At 41.0% G+C, this 17,197-nt stretch overlaps 6 non-coding genes across 6 annotated transcripts; all 6 read left to right on the top strand.

The window, feature by feature from the left end:
• The first annotated feature begins 1,022 nt into the window (after positions 1–1,022).
• LOC123732836 (U1 spliceosomal RNA) lies at positions 1,023–1,186 on the top strand. Its single transcript, XR_006763433.1, has one exon. It is a non-coding gene; the product is annotated as a U1 spliceosomal RNA (small nuclear RNA).
• A 2,546-nt stretch (positions 1,187–3,732) lies between these two features.
• Positions 3,733–3,896, top strand: LOC145878698 (U1 spliceosomal RNA). The gene has a single exon (XR_014392247.1). It is a non-coding gene; the product is annotated as a U1 spliceosomal RNA (small nuclear RNA).
• A 2,885-nt stretch (positions 3,897–6,781) lies between these two features.
• Positions 6,782–6,945, top strand: LOC123732839 (U1 spliceosomal RNA). Its single transcript, XR_006763436.2, has one exon. It is a non-coding gene; the product is annotated as a U1 spliceosomal RNA (small nuclear RNA).
• A 2,799-nt stretch (positions 6,946–9,744) lies between these two features.
• Positions 9,745–9,907, top strand: LOC145878693 (U1 spliceosomal RNA). Its single transcript, XR_014392242.1, has one exon. It is a non-coding gene; the product is annotated as a U1 spliceosomal RNA (small nuclear RNA).
• Positions 9,908–12,464: 2,557 nt separating this feature from the next.
• LOC123732838 (U1 spliceosomal RNA) lies at positions 12,465–12,628 on the top strand. Its single transcript, XR_006763435.2, has one exon. It is a non-coding gene; the product is annotated as a U1 spliceosomal RNA (small nuclear RNA).
• Positions 12,629–15,554: 2,926 nt separating this feature from the next.
• LOC145878688 (U1 spliceosomal RNA) lies at positions 15,555–15,718 on the top strand. The gene has a single exon (XR_014392239.1). It is a non-coding gene; the product is annotated as a U1 spliceosomal RNA (small nuclear RNA).
• Positions 15,719–17,197: the final 1,479 nt, after the last annotated feature.

The following is a 17,197-nucleotide window of genomic DNA, read 5'->3' on the forward strand; positions in this document are numbered from 1 at the left end:
GCGCTCTTCATCAATAATCCACTCGGTTTCCTTCCTTCAAAATGCATACAAAATTAATCCCAAACGTTACCAATAAACTTATCCAAACAAGTCAATCAACGTTTATAATCCATCCTTAGGTATCCTAATACGCAAATAAACAATACAATTTAAGACTGAGAATCATTATTGTCTTTACCGGTGAAAAATACCAAAGAACACTCTCAGTCACGCACTTGGAAACACTACAGCCAAAATGGTAGCCACCTAGTAAAATTGCAATTTCTGGCTCATTTAAAAAAAAAAATACAGCCTGCAACTCTTTCTAACGAGTGTTGACATCTAGTGGAAGCCCTAGGAACTGCATTCGGGCACGATTTCGCCCTTTTATAAAAGTGCCAGCCATTGAACTCAGTGGTAGGAGGATTTCTTTTGGGGGGGAGGGGGATGGTTTGTCCTCGGGGTTTCGCCTGCCATTTCAGTTCTGTTTTACTCACAGACGTTATTTTAACAGTTTTAGAAACTTTAGAGTGTTTTCTATCCATATCTACCAATGCATATCCTAGCTTCTGGGCCTGAGTAGCAGGCAGTTTACTTTGCGCATGCTTTTCATCCGGAAGTCAAAATATCGCCCCCTATCCCTAGTAGCTACTACTGTGTCTTGTTGTTGTTGATGAAGTAGTAGGCGACTGTTTCTCCTTTATATCTGGGGTCGTATGTGATGAAACTATTCCTACAATGTCTGGAACGCTACAAAACGCTACAAAACACCAGAAATAGTTGGTGTCTTTCGGTTGGCTGTGTGAGCACGAATGTGATTTCAGCATTTCTACCGTGTTGCATGATGGGAAAAATAGTCAGACAGCGATATAATATAATAAAACAAAGTGCATCGCTTTTCCACCGCTTTGTCCGCAACTGTATTAGTAAACGTTATTAAACCCTGGTCGATATGATGTGGTATTGTCAGTAGTACAAGTGGTAACCGTTAGACAAACACCTTTGTCCTGGAATGAGTGCCCCTCTCCCAACGTGTACAACTCATACTTACCTGGCAAGGGAGAAACCGTGATCAAGAAGGCGGTTCACCCAGGGCGAGGCTCAGCCATTGCACTCCGGCTGTGCTGACCCCTGCGAATTTCCCAAATGTGGAAATCTCGATTGCATAATTTCTGGTAGTGGGGGACTGCGTTCGCGCTCTCCCCTGATCTTGATGTTAAAAATAATGTATAAGCTGGTATTCTGAGTTATAACTCTTTGAGTTCTGTTGACAAAGAGATTTATCATCATTTACATTTTCTTCCTTATCAGATGAATGGTTATAGAATGTAGGATATATTTAAAAGCCAACTAAGGCCTCAGAGATACATTTTGTCTTCTGATAACCACAATGTGTGTGATCTGTTATTGTAGCACTGGTGATTATTTATGCCTGTCATGTCCTGATTATGTCAAGGAAAAGGCCTACTTGTGAATGGATCATTTTGCGCCCTCAGATCTAATCTGGATTGAGGTGTTTTATTCGCTAGATAATTAAGACATTAATAGGACCGTTTGTAATTTAAGACCACAATAAACAGGCTGCCTCACATACGGTCGTGATTGGGAGTCCCATATCATCTGAAATGGAATCGGTCTATATCACCAAGGCTCATCAACTTTGTATATTGTATCCATTACCATTCCACAGATATTTCCCTGGTCAGCTATTACCATGACATCAAACATTTCCCTGGTCAACCGTTACCACGACAACAGCCATTTCCCTGGTCAACCATTACCATGACAACAGACATTTCCCTGGTCAACCATTACCATGACAACAGACATTTCCCTGGTCAACCATTACCATTCCACAGACATTTCCCTGGTCAACCATTACAATGCCACAGACATTTCCCTGGTCAACTATTGCACAGACATTTTCCTGGTCCACTTATTTCCTGATGAAGTCAGTCAAAACAGAGAAATTCTTGCCAGTATATTCCTCTATCTGTTCATAAATTACTTTTTCCAGCATCTTAGACCGCTCACTCAAAATTGATACAGGTCTGTTTTGCTGCCCTTCTTGTGGATAGGGGTCACTCTAGCATTGGCCATATACCACAAACCCCCAGAAGGGCATTATTGATATTAGAAACTGGTTACCAACTAAATTAGAACAGTAAAAATATTCGTTTTTGTCAATCTGCATTCAGGGCTCAAACCACCCAGTTTATAATTTATAATAGATCACCTGTCTGAAAAGTATGAGTTGCAGTAGCCTATTCAATTGGCCCAGCGTTGTCCAGGTTTGGCCGGTGTAGGCCTTCATTGTAAATAAGAATGTGTTTCTTTGGGATAGGTGGGACAGTAGCGTCCCACCTGGCCAACATCCGGTGAAATTGCAGAGCGCGAAATTCAAATTAAATTACTATAAATATTAAACTTTCATGAAATCTCAAATGCAACACATCAAAATAAAGCTTAACTTGTTGTTAATCCAGGAGCCGTGTCAGATTTCAAAAAGGCTTTACGGTGAAAGCAAACCATGCGATTATCTGAGGACAGCGCCCAGCACACAAATGCATAAAAAATCATTTTCAACCAGGGAGTTGCGACACGAAAGTCAGAAATAGCGATATAATATATGCCTTACCTTTGAAGATCTTCTGTTGGCACTCCAAAAGGTCCCAGTTACATTACAAATGGTCCTTTTGTTCGATAAAGTCCTTCTTTATATCCATAAAAACTCAGTTTAGCTGGAGCGCTTCATCAATAATTCACTCGGTTTCCTTCCTTCAAAATGCATACAAAATGAATCCCAAACGTTACCAATAAACTTATCCAAACAAGTCAATCAACGTTTATAATCAATCCTTAGGTATCCTAATACGCAAATAAACAATACAATTTAAGACTGAGAATCATTATTGTCTTTACCGGTGAAAAATACCAAAGAACACTCTCAGTCACGCACTTGGAAACACTACAGCAAAAATGGGAGTCACCTAGTAAAACTGCAATTTCTGGCTCATTTAAAAAAAAAACTGCCTGCAACTCTTTCTAACGACTGTTGACATCTAGTGGAAGCCCTAGGAACTGCAATCGGGCACGATTTCGCCCTTTTATAAAAGTGCCAGCCATTGAAATCAGTGGTAGGAGGATTTCTTTTGGGGGGGAGGGGGATGGTTTGTCCTCGGGGTTTCGCCTGCCATTTCAGTTCTGTTTTACTCACAGACGTTATTTTAACAGTTTTAGAAACTTTAGAGTGTTTTCCATCCATATCTACCAATGCATATCCTAGCTTCTGGGCCTGAGTAGCAGGCAGTTTACTTTGCGCATGCTTTTCATCCGGAAGTAAAAATATCGCCCCCTATCCCTAGTAGCTACTACTGTGTCTTGTTGTTGTTGATGAAGTAGTAGGCGACTGTTTCTCCTTTATATCTGGGGTCGTATGTGATGAAACTATTCCTACAATGTCTGGAACGCTACAAAACACCAGAAATAGTTGGTGTCTTTCGGTTGGCTGTGTGAGCACGAATGTGATTTCAGCATTTCTACCGTGTTGCATGATGGGAAAAATAGTCAGACAGCGATATAATATAATAAAACAAAGTGCATCGCTTTTCCACCGCTTTGTCCGCAACTGTATTAGTAAACGTTATTAGACCCTGGTCGATATGATGTGGTATTGTCAGTAGTACAAGTGGTAACCGTTAGACAAACACCTTTGTCCTGGAATGAGTGCCCCTCTACCAACGTGTACAACTCATACTTACCTGGCAAGAGAGACACCGTGATCAAGAAGGCGGTTCACCCAGTGCGAGGCTCAGCCATTGCACTCCGGCTGTGCTGACCCCTGCGAATTTCCCAAATGTGGAAATCTCGATTGCATAATTTCTGGTAGTGGTGGACTGCATTCGCGCTCTCCCCTGATCTTGATGTTAAAAATAATGTATAAGCTCGTATTCCGAGTTATAACTCTTTGAGTTCTGTTGACAAAGAGATTTATCATCATTTACATTTTCTTCCTTATCAGATGAATGGTTATAGAATGTAGGATATATTTAAAAGCCAACTAAGGCCTCAGAGATACATTTTGTCTTCTGATAACCACAATGTGTGTGATCTGTTATTGTAGCACTGGGGATTATTTATGCCTGTCATGTCCTGATTATGTCAAGGTAAAGGCCTACTTGTGATTGGATCATTTTGCGCCCTCAGATCTAATCTGGATTGAGGTGTTTTATTTGCTAGATAATTAAGTCATTTATAGGACCGTTTGTAATTTAAGACCACAATAAACAGGCTGCCTCACATACGGTCGTGATTGGGAGTCCCATATCATCTGAAATGGAATCGGTCTATATCACCAAGGCTCATCAACTTTGTATATTGTATCCATTACCATTCCACAGATATTTCCCTGGTCAGCTATTACCATACCAAGACAACAGATATTTCCCTGGTCAACCATTACCATGACAACAGACATTTCCCTGGTCAACCATTACCATTCCACAGACATTTCCCTGGTCAACCATTACCATGACAACAGACATTTCCCTGGTCAACCATTACAATGCCACAGACATTTCCCTGGTCAACCATTACCATTCCACAGACATTTCCCTGGTCAACCATTACCATTCCACAGACATTTCCCTGGTCAACCATTACCATGCCACAGACATTTCCCTGGTCAACTATTACCATGACAACAGACATTTCCCTGGTTAACTGTTACCATGACAACAGACATTTCCCTGCTCAATCATTCCCATTCCACAGACATTTCCCTGGTCATCCATTACCATGACAACAGACATTTCCCTGGTCAACCATTACAATGCCACAGACATTTCCCTGGTCAACCATTACCATGACAACAGACATTTCCCTGGTCAACCATTACCATTCCACAGACATTTCCCTGGTCAACCATTACAATGCCACAGACATTTCCCTGGTCAACTATTCCACAGACATTATCCTGGTCCACTTATTTCCTGATGAAGTCAGTCAAAACAGAGAAATTCTTGCCAGTATATTCCTCTATCTGTTCATAAATTACTTTTTCCAGCATCTTAGATCGCTCACTCAAAATTTATACAGGTCTGTTTTGCTGCCCTCCTTGTGGATAGGGGTCACTCTAGCATTGGCCATATACCACAAACCCCCAGAAGGGCATTATTGATATTAGAAACTGGTTACCAACTAAATTAGAACAGTAAAAATATTCGTTTTTGTCAATCTGCATTCAGGGCTCAAACCACCCAGTTTATAATTTATAATAGATCACCTGTCTGAAAAGTATGAGTTGCAGTAGCCTATTCAATTGGCCCAGCGTTGTCCAGGTTTGGCCGGTGTAGGCCTTCATTGTAAATAAGAATTTGTTTCTTTGGGATAGGTGGGACAGTAGCGTCCCACCTGGCCAACATCCGGTGAAATTGCAGAGCGCGAAATTCAAATTAAATTACTATAAATATTCAACTTTCATGAAATCACAAGTGCAACACATCAAAATAAAGCTTAACTTGTTGTTAATCCAGCCGCCGTGTCAGATTTCAAAAAGGCTTTACGGTGAAAGCAAACCATGCGATTATCTGAGGACAGCTCCCAGCACACAAATGCATAACAAATCATTTTCAACCAGGGAGTTGCAACACGAAAGTCAGAAATAGCGATATAATATATGCCTTACCTTTGAAGATCTTCTGTTGGCACTCCAAAAGGTCCCAGTTACATTACAAATGGTCCTTTTGTTCGATAAAGTCCTTCTTTATATCCATAAAAACTCAGTTTAGCTGGCGCGCTTCATCAATAATCCACTCGGTTTCCTTCCTTCAAAATGCATACAAAATGAATCCCAAACGTTACCAATAAACTTATCCAAACAAGTCAATCAACGTTTATAATCAATCCTTAGGTATCCTAATACGCAAATAAACAATACAATTTAAGACTGAGAATCATTATTGTCTTTACCGGTGAAAAATACCAAAGAACACTCTCAGTCACGCACTTGGAAACACTACAGCAAAAATGGGAGTCACCTAGTAAAACTGCAATTTCTGGCTCATTTAAAAAAAAAAACAGCCTGCAACTCTTTCTAACGAGTGTTGACATCTAGTGGAAGCCCTAGGAACTGCAATCGGGCACAATTTCGCCCTTTTATAAAAGTGCCAGCCATTGAAATCAGTGGTAGGAGGATTTCTTTTGGGGGGGAGGGGGATGGTTTGTCCTCGGGGTTTCGCCTGCCATTTCAGTTCTGTTTTACTCACAGACGTTATTTTAACAGTTTTAGAAACTTTAGAGTGTTTTCTATCCATATCTACCAATGCATATCCTAGCTTCTGGGCCTGAGTAGCAGTCAGTTTACTTTGCGCATGCTTTTCATCCGGAAGTCAAAATATCGCCCCCTATCCCTAGTAGCTACTACTGTGTCTTGTTGTTGTTGATGAAGTAGTAGGCGACTGTTTCTCCTTTATATCTGGGGTCGTATGTGATGAAACTATTCCTACAATGTCTGGAACGCTACAAAACAGCAGAAATAGTTGGTGTCTTTCGGTTGGCTGTGTGAGCACGAATGTGATTTCAGCATTTCTACCGTGTTGCATGATGGGAAAAATAGTCAGACAGCGATATAATATAATAAAACAAAGTGCATCGCTTTTCCACCGCTTTGTCCGCAACTGTATTAGTAAACGTTATTAGACCCTGGTCGATATGATGTGGTATTGTCAGTAGTACAAGTGGTAACCGTTAGACAAACACCTTTGTCCTGGAATGAGTGCTACTCTACCAACGTGTACAACTCATACTTACCTGGCAAGGGAGACACCGTGATCAAGAAGGCGGTTCACCCAGGGCGAGGCTCAGCCATTGCACTCCGGCTGTGCTGACCCCTGTGAATTTCCCAAATGTGGAAATCTCGATTGCATAATTTCTGGTAGTGGGGGACTGCGTTCGCGCTCTCCCCTGATCTTGATGTTAAAAATAATGTATAAGCTGGTATTCCGAGTTATAACTCTTTGAGTTCTGTTGACAAAGAGATTTATCATCATTTACATTTTCTTCCTTATCAGATGAATGGTTATAGAATGTAGGATATATTTAAAAGCCAACTAAGGCCTCAGAGATACATTTTGTCTTCTGATAACCACAATGTGTGTGATCTGTTATTGTAGCACTGGTGATTATTTATGCCTGTCATGTCCTGATTATGTCAAGGAAAAGGCCGACTTGTGAATGGATCATTTTGCGCCCTCAGATCTAATCTGGATTGAGGTGTTTTATTCGCTAGATAATTAAGTCATTTATAGGACCGTTTGTAATTTAAGACCACAATAAACAGGCTGCCTCACATACGGTCGTGATTGGGAGTCCCATATCATCTGAAATGGAATCGGTCTATATCACCAAGGCTCATCAACTTTGTATATTGTATCCATTACCATTCCACAGATATTTCCCTGGTCAGCTATTACCATGACAAACGACATTTCCCTGGTCAACCGTTACCACGACAACAGCCATTTCCATGGTCAACCATTACCATGACAACAGACATTTCCCTGGTCAACCATTACCATTCCACAGACATTTCCCTGGTCAACCATTACCATGCCACAGACATTTCCCTGGTCAACTATTACCATGACAACAGACATTTCCCTGGTTAACTGTTACCATGACAACAGACATTTCCCTGCTCAATCATTCCCATTCCCAGACATTTCCCTGGTCATCCATTACCATGACAACAGACATTTCCCTGGTCAACCATTACAATGCCACAGACATTTCCCTGGTCAACCATTACCTGACAACAGACATTTCCCTGGTCAACCATTACCATTCCACAGACATTTCCCTGGTCAACCATTACAATGCCACAGACATTTCCCTGGTCAACTATTCCACAGACATTATCCTGGTCCACTTATTTCCTGATGAAGTCAGTCAAAACAGAGAAATTCTTGCCAGTATATTCCTCTATCTGTTCATAAATTACTTTTTCCAGCATCTTAGACCGCTCACTCAAAATTGATACAGGTCTGTTTTGCTGCCCTTCTTGTGGATAGGGGTCACTCTAGCATTGGCCATATACCACAAACCCCCAGAAGGGCATTATTGATATTAGAAACTGGTTACCAACTAAATTAGAACAGTAAAAATATTTGTTTTTGTCAATCTGCATTCAGGGCTCAAACCACCCAGTTTATAATTTATAATAGATCACCTGTCTGAAAAGTACTACATACTATGAGTTGCAGTAGCCTATTCAATTGGCCCAGCGTTGTCCAGGTTTGGCCGGTGTAGGCCTTCATTGTAAATAAGAATTTGTTTCTTTGGGATAGGTGGGACAGTAGCGTCCCACCTGGCCAACATCCGGTGAAATTGCAGAGCGCGAAATTCAAATTAAATTACTATAAATATTAAACTTTCATGAAATCACAAGTGCAACACATCAAAATAAAGCTTAACTTGTTGTTAATCCAGCCGCCGTGTCAGATTTCAAAAAGGCTTTACGGTGAAAGCAAACCATGCGATTATCTGAGGACAGCGCCCAGCACACAAATGCATAACAAATCATTTTCAACCAGGGAGTTGCGACACGAAAGTCAGAAATAGCGATATAATATATGCCTTACCTTTGAAGATCTTCTGTTGGCACTCCAAAAGGTCCCAGTTACATTACAAATGGTCCTTTTGTTCGATAAAGTCCTTCTTTATATCCATAAAAACTCAGTTTAGCTGGCGCGCTTCATCAATAATCCACTCGGTTTCCTTCCTTCAAAATGCATACAAAATTAATCCCAAACGTTACCAATAAACTTATCCAAACAAGTCAATCAACGTTTATAATCAATCCTTAGGTATCCTAATACGCAAATAAACAATACAATTTAAGACTGAGAATCATTATTGTCTTTACCGGTGAAAAATACCAAAGAACACTCTCAGTCACGCACTTGGAAACACTACAGCCAAAATGGGAGCCACCTAGTAAAACTGCAATTTCTGGCTCATTTAAAAAAAAAAACAGCCTGCAACTCTTTCTAACGAGTGTTGACATCTAGTGGAGGCCCTAGGAACTGCAATCGGGCATGATTTCGCCCTTTTATAAAAGTGCCAGCCATTGAAATCAGTGGTAGGAGGATTTCTTTTGGGGGGGAGGGGGATGGTTTGTCCTCGGGGTTTCGCCTGCCATTTCAGTTCTGTTTTACTCACAGACGTTATTTTAACAGTTTTAGAAACTTTAGAGTGTTTTCTATCCATATCTACCAATGCATATCCTAGCTTCTGGGCCTGAGTAGCAGGCAGTTTACTTTGCGCATGCTTTTCATCCGGAAGTCAAAATATCACCCCCTATCCCTAGTAGCTACTACTGTGTCTTGTTGTTGTTGATGAAGTAGTAGGCGACTGTTTCTCCTTTATATCTGGGGTCGTATGTGATGAAACTATTCCTACAATGTCTGGAACGCTACAAAACGCTACAAAACACCAGAAATAGTTGGTGTCTTTCGGTTGGCTGTGTGAGCACGAATGTGATTTCAGCATTTCTACCGTGTTGCATGATGGGAAAAATAGTCAGACAGCGATATAATATAATAAAACAAAGTGCATCGCTTTTCCACCGCTTTGTCCGCAACTGTATTAGTAAACGTTATTAGACCCTGGTCGATATGATGTGGTATTGTCAGTAGTACAAGTGGTAACCGTTAGACAAACACCTTTGTCCTGGAATGAGTGCCCCTCTACCAACGTGTACAACTCATACTTACCTGGCAAGGGAGACACCGTGATCAAGAAGGCGGTTCACCCAGGGCGAGGCTCAGCCATTGCACTCCGGCTGTGCTGACCCCTGCGAATTTCCCAAATGTGGAAATCTCGATTGCATAATTTCTGGTAGTGGGGACTGCGTTCGCGCTCTCCCCTGATCTTGATGTTAAAAATAATGTATAAGCTGGTATTCTGAGTTATAACTCTTTGAGTTCTGTTGACAAAGAGATTTATCATCATTTACATTTTCTTCCTTATCAGATGAATGGTTATAGAATGTAGGATATATTTAAAAGCCAACTAAGGCCTCAGAGATACATTTTGTCTTCTGATAACCACAATGTGTGTGATCTGTTATTGTAGCACTGGTGATTATTTATGCCTGTCATGTCCTGATTATGTCAAGGAAAAGGCCTACTTGTGAATGGATCATTTTGCGCCCTCAGATCTAATCTGGATTGAGGTGTTTTATTCGCTAGATAATTAAGTCATTTATAGGACCGTTTGTAATTTAAGACCACAATAAACAGGCTGCCTCACATACGGTCGTGATTGGGAGTCCCATATCATCTGAAATGGAATCGGTCTATATCACCAAGGCTCATCAACTTTGTATATTGTATCCATTACCATTCCACAGATATTTCCCTGGTCAGCTATTACCATGACAACAGACATTTCCCTGGTCAACCGTTACCACGACAACAGCCATTTCCCTGGTCAACCATTACCATGACAACAGACATTTCCCTGGTCAACCATTACCATGACAACAGACATTTCCCTGGTCAACCATTACCATTCCACAGACATTTCCCTGGTCAACCATTACAATGCCACAGACATTTCCCTGGTCAACTATTCCACAGACATTTTCCTGGTCCACTTATTTCCTGATGAAGTCAGTCAAAACAGAGAAATTCTTGCCAGTATATTCCTCTATCTGTTCATAAATTACTTTTTCCAGCATCTTAGACCGCTCACTCAAAATTGATACAGGTCTGTTTTGCTGCCCTTCTTGTGGATAGGGGTCACTCTAGCATTGGCCATATACCACAAACCCCCAGAAGGGCATTATTGATATTAGAAACTGGTTACCAACTAAATTAGAACAGTAAAAATATTTGTTTTTGTCAATCTGCATTCAGGGCTCAAACCACCCAGTTTATAATTTATAATAGATCACCTGTCTGAAAAGTACTACATACTATGAGTTGCAGTAGCCTATTCAATTGGCCCAGCGTTGTCCAGGTTTGGCCGGTGTAGGCCTTCATTGTAAATAAGAATTTGTTTCTTTGGGATAGGTGGGACAGTAGCGTCCCACCTGGCCAACATCCGGTGAAATTGCAGAGCGCGAAATTCAAATTAAATTACTATAAATATTAAACTTTCATGAAATCACAAGTGCAACACATCAAAATAAAGCTTAACTTGTTGTTAATCCAGCCGCCGTGTCAGATTTCAAAAAGGCTTTACGGTGAAAGCAAACCATGCGATTATCTGAGGACAGCGCCCAGCACACAAATGCATAACAAATCATTTTCAACCAGGGAGTTGCGACACGAAAGTCAGAAATAGCGATATAATATATGCCTTACCTTTGAAGATCTTCTGTTGGCACTCCAAAAGGTCCCAGTTACATTACAAATGGTCCTTTTGTTCGATAAAGTCCTTCTTTATATCCATAAAAACTCAGTTTAGCTGGCGCGCTTCATCAATAATCCACTCGGTTTCCTTCCTTCAAAATGCATACAAAATTAATCCCAAACGTTACCAATAAACTTATCCAAACAAGTCAATCAACGTTTATAATCAATCCTTAGGTATCCTAATACGCAAATAAACAATACAATTTAAGACTGAGAATCATTATTGTCTTTACCGGTGAAAAATACCAAAGAACACTCTCAGTCACGCACTTGGAAACACTACAGCCAAAATGGGAGCCACCTAGTAAAACTGCAATTTCTGGCTCATTTAAAAAAAAAAACAGCCTGCAACTCTTTCTAACGAGTGTTGACATCTAGTGGAGGCCCTAGGAACTGCAATCGGGCATGATTTCGCCCTTTTATAAAAGTGCCAGCCATTGAAATCAGTGGTAGGAGGATTTCTTTTGGGGGGGAGGGGGATGGTTTGTCCTCGGGGTTTCGCCTGCCATTTCAGTTCTGTTTTACTCACAGACGTTATTTTAACAGTTTTAGAAACTTTAGAGTGTTTTCTATCCATATCTACCAATGCATATCCTAGCTTCTGGGCCTGAGTAGCAGGCAGTTTACTTTGCGCATGCTTTTCATCCGGAAGTCAAAATATCGCCCCCTATCCCTAGTAGCTACTACTGTGTCTTGTTGTTGTTGATGAAGTAGTAGGCGACTGTTTCTCCTTTATATCTGGGGTCGTATGTGATGAAACTATTCCTACAATGTCTGGAACGCTACAAAACACCAGAAATAGTTGGTGTCTTTCGGTTGGCTGTGTGAGCACGAATGTGATTTCAGCATTTCTACCGTGTTGCATGATGGGAAAAATAGTCAGACAGCGATATAATATAATAAAACAAAGTGCATCGCTTTTCCACCGCTTTGTCCGCAACTGTATTAGTAAACGTTATTAGACCCTGGTCGATATGATGTGGTATTGTCAGTAGTACAAGTGGTAACCGTTAGACAAACACCTTTGTCCTGGAATGAGTGCCCCTCTACCAACGTGTACAACTCATACTTACCTGGCAAGGGAGACACCGTGATCAAGAAGGCGGTTCACCCAGGGCGAGGCTCAGCCATTGCACTCCGGCTGTGCTGACCCCTGCGAATTTCCCAAATGTGGAAATCTCGATTGCATAATTTCTGGTAGTGGGGGACTGCGTTCGCGCTCTCCCCTGATCTTGATGTTAAAAATAATGTATAAGCTGGTATTCTGAGTTATAACTCTTTCAGTTCTGTTGACAAAGAGATTTATCATCATTTACATTTTCTTCCTTATCAGATGAATGGTTATAGAATGTAGGATATATTTAAAAGCCAACTAAGGCCTCAGAGATACATTTTGTCTTCTGATAACCACAATGTGTGTGATCTGTTATTGTAGCACTGGTGATTATTTATGCCTGTCATGTCCTGATTATGTCAAGGAAAAGGCCTACTTGTGAATGGATCATTTTGCGCCCTCAGATCTAATCTGGATTGAGGTGTTTTATTCGCTAGATAATTAAGTCATTTATAGGACCGTTTGTAATTTAAGACCACAATAAACAGGCTGCCTCACATACGGTCGTGATTGGGAGTCCCATATCATCTGAAATGGAATCGGTCTATATCACCAAGGCTCATCAACTTTGTATATTGTATCCATTACCATTCCACAGATATTTCCCTGGTCAGCTATTACCATGACAACAGACATTTCCCTGGTCAACCGTTACCACGACAACAGCCATTTCCCTGGTCAACCATTACCATGACAACAGACATTTCCCTGGTCAACCATTACCATGACAACAGACATTTCCCTGGTCAACCATTACCATTCCACAGACATTTCCCTGGTCAACCATTACCATGCCACAGACATTTCCCTGGTCAACTATTACCATGACAACAGACATTTCCCTGGTTAACTGTTACCATGACAACAGACATTTCCCTGCTCAATCATTCCCATTCCACAGACATTTCCCTGGTCATCCATTACCATGACAACAGACATTTCCCTGGTCAACCATTACAATGCCACAGACATTTCCCTGGTCAGCCATTACCATGACAACAGACATTTCCCTGGTCAACCATTACCATTCCACATACATTTCCCTGGTCAACCATTACCATGACAACAGACATTTCCCTGGTCAACCATTACCATGACAACAGACATTTCCCTGGTCAACCATTACCATTCCACAGACATTTCCCTGGTCAACCATTACAATGCCACAGACATTTCCCTGGTCAACTATTCCACAGACATTTTCCTGGTCCACTTATTTCCTGATGAAGTCAGTCAAAACAGAGAAATTCTTGCCAGTATATTCCTCTATCTGTTCATAAATTACTTTTTCCAGCATCTTAGACCGCTCACTCAAAATTGATACAGGTCTGTTTTGCTGCCCTTCTTCTGGATAGGGGTCACTCTAGCATTGGCCATATACCACAAACCCCCAGAAGGGCATTATTGATATTAGAAACTGGTTACCAACTAAATTAGAACAGTAAAAATATTCGTTTTTGTCAATCTGCATTCAGGGCTCAAACCACCCAGTTTATAATTTATAATAGATCACCTGTCTGAAAAGTACTACATACTATGAGTTGCAGTAGCCTATTCAATTGGCCCAGCGTTGTCCAGGTTTGGCCGGTGTAGGCCTTCATTGTAAATAAGAATTTGTTTCTTTGGGATAGGTGGGACAGTAGCGTCCCACCTGGCCAACATCCGGTGAAATTGCAGAGCGCGAAATTCAAATTAAATTACTATAAATATTAAACTTTCATGAAATCACAAGTGCAACACATCAAAATAAAGCTTAACTTGTTGTTAATCCAGCCGCCGTGTCAGATTTCAAAAAGGCTTTACGGTGAAAGCAAACCATGCGATTATCTGAGGACAGCGCCCAGCACACAAATGCATAACAAATCATTTTCAACCAGGGAGTTGCGACACGAAAGTCAGAAATAGCGATATAATATATGCCTTACCTTTGAAGATCTTCTGTTGGCACTCCAAAAGGTCCCAGTTACATTACAAATGGTCCTTTTGTTCGATAAAGTCCTTCTTTATATCCATAAAAACTCAGTTTAGCTGGCGCGCTTCATCAATAATCCACTCGGTTTCCTTCCTTCAAAATGCATACAAAATGAATCCCAAACGTTACCAATAAACTTATCCAAACAAGTCAATCAACGTTTATAATCAATCCTTAGGTATCCTAATACGCAAATAAACAATACAATTTAAGACTGAGAATCATTATTGTCTTTACCGGTGAAAAATACCAAAGAACACTCTCAGTCACGCACTTGGAAACACTACAGCCAAAATGGGAGCCACCTAGTAAAACTGCAATTTCTGGCTCATTTAAAAAAAAAAACAGCCTGCAACTCTTTCTAACGACTGTTGACATCTAGTGGAAGCCCTAGGAACTGCAATCGGGCACGATTTCGCCCTTTTATAAAAGTGCCAGCCATTGAAATCAGTGGTAGGAGGATTTCTTTTGGGGGGGAGGGGGATGGTTTGTCCTCGGGGTTTCGCCTGCCATTTCAGTTCTGTTTTACTCACAGACGTTATTTTAACAGTTTTAGAAACTTTAGAGTGTTTTCTATCCATATCTACCAATGCATATCCTAGCTTCTGGGCCTGAGTAGCAGGCAGTTTACTTTGCGCATGCTTTTCATCCGGAAGTCAAAATATCGCCCCCTATCCCTAGTAGCTACTACTGTGTCTTGTTGTTGTTGATGAAGTAGTAGGCGACTGTTTCTCCTTTATATCTGGGGTCGTATGTGATGAAACTATTCCTACAATGTCTGGAACGCTACAAAACACCAGAAATAGTTGGTGTCTTTCGGTTGGCTGTGTGAGCACGAATGTGATTTCAGCATTTCTACCGTGTTGCATGATGGGAAAAATAGTCAGACAGCGATATAATATAATAAAACAAAGTGCATCGCTTTTCCACCGCTTTGTCCGCAACTGTATTAGTAAACGTTATTAGACCCTGGTCGATATGATGTGGTATTGTCAGTAGTACAAGTGGTAACCGTTAGACAAACACCTTTGTCCTGGAATGAGTGCCCCTCTACCAACGTGTACAACTCATACTTACCTGGCAAGGGAGACACCGTGATCAAGAAGGCGGTTCACCCAGGGCGAGGCTCAGCCATTGCACTCCGGCTGTGCTGACCCCTGCGAATTTCCCAAATGTGGAAATCTCGATTGCATAATTTCTGGTAGTGGGGGACTGCGTTCGCGCTCTCCCCTGATCTTGATGTTAAAAATAATGTATAAGCTGGTATTCTGAGTTATAACTCTTTCAGTTCTGTTGACAAAGAGATTTATCATCATTTACATTTTCTTCCTTATCAGATGAATGGTTATAGAATGTAGGATATATTTAAAAGCCAACTAAGGCCTCAGAGATACATTTTGTCTTCTGATAACCACAATGTGTGTGATCTGTTATTGTAGCACTGGTGATTATTTATGCCTGTCATGTCCTGATTATGTCAAGGAAAAGGCCTACTTGTGAATGGATCATTTTGCGCCCTCAGATCTAATCTGGATTGAGGTGTTTTATTCGCTAGATAATTAAGTCATTTATAGGACCGTTTGTAATTTAAGACCACAATAAACAGGCTGCCTCACATACGGTCGTGATTGGGAGTCCCATATCATCTGAAATGGAATCGGTCTATATCACCAAGGCTCATCAACTTTGTATATTGTATCCATTACCATTCCACAGATATTTCCCTGGTCAGCTATTACCATGACAACAGACATTTCCCTGGTCAACCGTTACCACGACAACAGCCATTTCCCTGGTCAACCATTACCATGACAACAGACATTTCCCTGGTCAACCATTACCATGACAACAGACATTTCCCTGGTCAACCATTACCATTCCACAGACATTTCCCTGGTCAACCATTACAATGCCACAGACATTTCCCTGGTCAACTATTCCACAGACATTTTCCTGGTCCACTTATTTCCTGATGAAGTCAGTCAAAACAGAGAAATTCTTGCCAGTATATTCCTCTATCTGTTCATAAATTACTTTTTCCAGCATCTTAGACCGCTCACTCAAAATTGATACAGGTCTGTTTTGCTGCCCTTCTTGTGGATAGGGGTCACTCTAGCATTGGCCATATACCACAAACCCCCAGAAGGGCATTATTGATATTAGAAACTGGTTACCAACTAAATTAGAACAGTAAAAATATTTGTTTTTGTCAATCTGCATTCAGGGCTCAAACCACCCAGTTTATAATTTATAATAGATCACCTGTCTGAAAAGCCCTATGAGTTGCAGTAGCCTATTCAATTGGCCCAGCGTTGTCCAGGTTTGGCCGGTGTAGGCCTTCATTGTAAATAAGAATTTGTTTCTTTGGGATAGGTGGGACAGTAGCGTCCCACCTGGCCAACATCCGGTGAAATTGCAGAGCGCGAAATTCAAATTAAATTACTATAAATATTAAACTTTCATGAAATCACAAGTGCAACACATCAAAATAAAGCTTAACTTGTTGTTAATCCAGCCGCCGTGTCAGATTTCAAAAAGGCTTTACGGTGAAAGCAAACCATGCGATTATCTGAGGACAGCGCCCAGCACACAAATGCATAACAAATCATTTTCAACCAGGGAGTTGCGACACGAAAGTCAGAAATAGCGATATAATATATGCCTTACCTTTGAAGATCTTCTGTTGGCACTCCAAAAGGTCCCAGTTACATT

Source organism: Salmo salar, chromosome 04 (genome assembly GCF_965601325.2).
Source record: "Salmo salar chromosome 04, fSalSal1, whole genome shotgun sequence".
NCBI classification, from domain to species: domain Eukaryota; kingdom Metazoa; phylum Chordata; class Actinopteri; order Salmoniformes; family Salmonidae; genus Salmo; species Salmo salar.